Consider the following 5,758-nt stretch of genomic DNA (forward strand, 5'->3'; position numbering starts at 1 on the left):
CATTATTGCAAAATTGCTAGATTGTGCCTGTGAAATCAACTAATCCTTTATGTGTAGTGCCAGTCCAAACATTGTCAAATACCCTTTTGTGACTCTTCCATACTTGAATACATTGCAAATATTACTGTCATCGAACATGGACAGGCACAGTGACCCAGTATTTTCATCGGACGTATATAAGTTATTCTGAGTAACAGTTTCCACAGTCTAAAGAATTTCTGTTTTGAGTATTCCCATGGATCCAAAAGTCTAACATAGGTTGGCAGCCTCTGGTTGTATAGGCCTAGATCAGGTCTATCTATTATCTCTAGGTACATATGTTCCTACACTGACCCCAGTACTTGTTTATGTAGACCTAGATCTAACTGTGCTATTAGACATGTAGTTTGTAATTATATTTGTATGTGTACAATGGAAAGTACATAAATTAGATTTGTGTTTTCCACTTTCACTGTGTTAGTAAATGATATTAATACTCATTATTCCGAGTTAAAATGTCTTTGTGCACACCATGCAATTGGCTTCTTACATGCTGTGTTGTACCAACCAATGGCTGTATTGACTGTCCTCCAGACACCTATCACTGAACACACACTTTTCCATGATTGCATTAACATTCTAATATGAACAGAGATTCACACACACTATGGTTAAGTCCCAGACTTAATGTAAACAGACTGTAACAATGGTAAGCCTATTTCCGCCATTTACATTAGTAGCAAAACACATGTCTATCAAAATAAGCCAAACTTGATTTTGTACTCCCATTTCGGGTAATTGTCCTAGACAGAACGATTGCATGGCAAACTCTGTTTATTTTATACAGTTTTGAGTATGGCCTAGATAAAATTAATGCAAAGTACCTTAACAATTCTAATCATAGGTACAGTGTGAAAGTTACAAAAATATTAAAGCATCACTACCCACAGAAATTATAGTTAAGGCTTCAGAAGCCAAAACCTGTGAATTTAATATATTTTTAAGGACTGCTATGAACTCTGTTTTAAATACGCAAAGTTATTTTGAGCTTTGATCTTAATAGGTTTCCAGATTTCAAAACACATTGTGTAAAACAATTATGGGAGCAAAATAAAAAAAAACTGAACATTTCAGTAAATAATTAAGGTAACAGAAATGGTAATTACAATGAAAAAGCCTTTTATTATATACCAAATCTTTGAGTTTTCATTTTCCAAATAACTTATTACATTACTGAAGAACACCCCTTAAAACGAAAGTGTAACCCATTTGTGTACACAACATGAAACCAAGAGGAACACAAAACTGATGTTTATCATTAACCTCCAGTAAGAGTGACTACTTTGAGCTTGTATACACTCTTGACAACCATGTTGGCATACTTCTGACAATGCGTTTTACGTAGCCTTGAGGCATAGTATTCCATTTGTTTGTCAAGGTTTGCTGCAGTTCCAAACCAAGGCAGGGGGAATTGTATGGCAATGAATCTGTCTATACTGTTGTTCCCATTCATGTTTCAAGCCTGATAATTTTGCTGGCCACTCCATCATCTCGATCCCTTGCAGCTTTAAGTAATCCATGGATAATGTGGCAGTGTAGAGTTTGGCATTATCCTGCACCAATGTGAAATTGGTTGCTACAAAAAATCATACAACAGGGTATAGAATGTCATCTCAATACAGTTGTGCAGATAAGGAAATTCCATCAACAAAAATTAGGTCATTGTGACATTTCAAGCAGACTATAACAGAACCTCACCACATATGATCAAATTCCACAGTATTGCAAAGCACATAACCTTCACTTTCGCATTGCGATACATGGACATGTGTGTCACAAGTGAAAAAATGAAACCAAATTTTGTTCGTAAAGAGTACATATCTCCAATGATAAGGTTGCCAGTTGTGATGTAAACATAACTGGCAGCAGAATGCTGTATGATCAAACCTGGGCCATGAGGCTTCAAGCAGTATTTTGATAATTCTGTAGTGTTAAGTTCACCAAGTAGCAGTCCTGTCTTTGACTTTTAGCACATGTATGGCCCTGGCCTGATCTCCTGGTGTGTGATCCAGTGGATTGCTAATGTGTCCAAAATCTACTAACATTCTCTTCACACTGATCAGTTTGTTTTTGATGCTTGCTCACATTCTTGCTCCCTTAATTTTGTTGAGCTGTATAATAAGCATAACTTACAAACCATTGTACTAATTCTTTTTTAATCTCTTAAATTTATATCAAGCATGTGTTAGAAATGCTTGATTTGTTTTGTTCTCTACTTATAAACGTTCAAATGTTTATATATAGATTACATAAATAGGGAAGAATATTTACATAATTACTGACTGATTGATAATTATGACAAAAACTTTCTAAAGCTTATTGTTTTATGGATATCCCTCTAAAATCAGGGGTTTGATTCCCTTCGATGGACACAGCAGATAGCCTAATGTGGTTTTGTTATAGAAAAATAAAATATATTTTCATTTAATAAGATTAATTATGAAGAACAGAAAAATATAAATTAAATAAAATAAATTAAAGCCAGATTGATTTCTAATTGTATGCACAATTACTGAAATCAGAATAAAATAACCTGAATAATCTTAAAACATTATACTGTTACTGCAGTAGTAACAGATTTTACCACACAACTCTTCCATTACTCCATATTTCTATAGCAGTAATCTATTTTTCTTTTCTGGGAGAAGCAATTATAGTATTATCAGAATTAGTACAGTTTTGCTCATAACCTACATCACAAACTTCCAGTTGTAAAATTTATTAGGTGTAGATCAAATAGTCACTTTTGTACATTTCTTAATCTTGGAAAAAAATTTAACACACACACACACACTATAAATTAAAATTGACTTTTAAATTCTGAAATAAGTCATTACATAACTGAATAGTACTTTTCATTTTGAGCTAATTAAGTAAATCTAATAACAACCTTAACTACAATACCAGTTCATCATAAAATACTTTAGCAATTCAAACGTATTTTTAGAAGCTCAAAGAAAAATTTTAAGCATTTTTTATTTCCTTTAATTATGAAGCTTTTATTTCTTGCAGAAAAGCCTTTGTACAATAGGAAAACAGTTTCAATATAAGTAAACTCTAAGAAACTTTTAAAATTTACTTAATAATATGAAAAAACACCTTTGATTCTGAAATCAGTTCCAGTTCTCCTCTACTCCCAGATTTCATAATTAATAACAACCATAAACTCAATAAAGATATAATTTTAGGTTCAAGTTTCAACTTGCATTTTTCTAGGTTAACAATATAAATGACTGACTGCATGATCTAAATAAAATATATAAGAACTATCTGCATTAGCCATCCTTAATTTTGAGGTGACATTAAATGGAAGACAGCTAGTTATTACCACCCACTACAAACACTTGTCAAGACAAAATATAGGATTTCACCAACACTCTTATATCATGTCCATGGCTGAGAGTTATCTCTGTTTTTGTTTGCAATAAGGGGTCATGAACCATGGAATCTCAGGTCCATAGTCTGGCACATTATTTGCCAGGTTCAACTCAACCTATTCATGTTGTTACTAAAATATAACTTCGAGAAAATTAATCAAACACATCCTACTTTTGTATATATATAAAATAATCATAGTGAAAGTAAACTGCAAGAAATGTTTTATCATATCTGTCAAAATTCATTAGACAAGCATTATCACAAATCTTTTTTAACAACACAACATCTCATTTATGCAGAAGATAAAAATCAGGCATCTTCAAAATTTATTGGTTATCATGTAATATCACTGAAAATGAAAACCTAAGTCACTTTTATGATCTTTTCATTTGTCCCCCGGTGGGAAAACAATTAATTGATCATGTTAGTGTAGGTTTGTTGGATTTTGCAAAAAGCATAAGCCCAAATAATAATTGGTTGGTAGTATAATTCCATGACTATGTTAACTACTCTTGGAAAATGTAAATTAATTAAATAATAGCTTGTGATTAGCAAGTTTTCATTTACCTTGAGGTGTTGGTGATTTTTAACTGGGTGGGAATTAGTTCTTCCACTACCAATGCACCAGAATGTTACCTTAATATAAATTTGATAGATCAGAATATAATAATATGAATTTTAACTTGAATGAAACAGTTTTGTCAGTGCAGGTTATTATATTTCTTATAATAGTCATGTTAATTTTGTGATATAGCTGCTGATTGTTTTACGTTTTTATTGACTTAGAACATAGGTCTTAAAGTAAACTGATGATTGTTTATTAATACTTAATTGTATGTCATAGTCATCCATAGGTTTAGAAATTATTTGTCTGATAACTGTTATTAAATAGATTTTTTTCATAAAGGATGTACAAAATCGAACAAAAAGTGTATTAAATAATTATTTAAATGTGTTGTAAAACTAGTAGGAGTGATTTCATTGTATATTTTTGACGAAAGTAGTTTTACTGTGTCAAGAAAATTATACTCCTATAATGTTATTGAAAATTTGACGTTTTACTACAAGTTACCCAGTTATGATTCCCAAGGAACGATAATAAACAATCTATGCACACATCAGTTCTACCTCATTTGGATACAAATACAAACTTGGATATTTTTTAATGATAACATATTTCATTGACTACTGACAGATCAGCAATGTTGTTCACTCATTGGTCATTTGTATTGAGCTCAGCTTTGAATGTACATTTATCTTGCATTCTACAGTAGCTACTCCAAGACATATCGTACTACGTTTAAATATCAAAATAATAGAGATGGAACTTTTTTTTTTTATTCTAACAGTGTTAACTTTATCCCTATAGGAATTGTTAGAAACCTCAACATTTCACATTGTCGATCAACATCAAAGCAACTAGAATTGATAAACAAAATAGAGAGAATGTTATTAACACATGGAACACAAATTTTACGATTCCGTTCATCTAGTGGCACAGCGGTATGTCTGCGGACTTTCAACGTTAGGAATCGGGTTTCGATACCTGTGGTGGGCAGAGCGTAGATAGCATATTGTATAGCTTTGTGCTTAACTACAAATAAACAAACTGTTCATCTAGTAGAAAATATTGTTCTGTTGAAGAAAAAGTAATATCTTCTTTGGTTGGATATAGTTTTTAGCTCTGCATTAGAAAAGTATATATCACAAAGCTACAGTTAGAATTTGAAAGTCAACAAGTGTTCATAAACAAATTATTTTTTATATTAAAATTATGAAAAACAAACGGCTTCATGATTTTGGTGAGGGAAAGTAAATTCACGATATCTAAGTGAAAGAATAACCGTTTTGAACATATATCAATTTCTGATTTGTGAACAAATAATTAAACTATCTAATATTTTGAATTTATATAAGGTATGAATTTACTTTCAATGACTTTTATTTAGTCAGTTTTAAGGAATATGAAAGTTTTAGCGAGAGGTTCAAAAGATTTGATATTCAAATTTCAAAGCCAGGTGGTTTGGGCGCTAGATTCGAAATCCCCGTCCCATTAAACGGGCTCGCCCTTTCAGCTATGGGGCATTATAATGTGATGGTAAATTTTATTCCTTGTTGTTGAAAGTGTAGTCCAATTGTTGTGGTGTTGATTAGCTGCATTCCCTCTACTCTTTCACTGACAAAATCAACCATACCTGTGAAACTAATTCCAAAAACTTAGAAGGTTGTGGCACATCCTCAGGCCGATAAAGAGACTGCACGGCAAAAGAAGGGGAGGATAAAGGCTGTCCAAAACCACAACATCTTGTTCCACCCCCACCCACCCAAAAAAAAAGAAGAG

The sequence above is a fragment of the Limulus polyphemus genome, unplaced genomic scaffold, assembly GCF_000517525.1.
Source record: "Limulus polyphemus unplaced genomic scaffold, Limulus_polyphemus-2.1.2 Scaffold8232, whole genome shotgun sequence".
NCBI classification, from domain to species: Eukaryota; Metazoa; Arthropoda; class Merostomata; order Xiphosura; family Limulidae; genus Limulus; species Limulus polyphemus.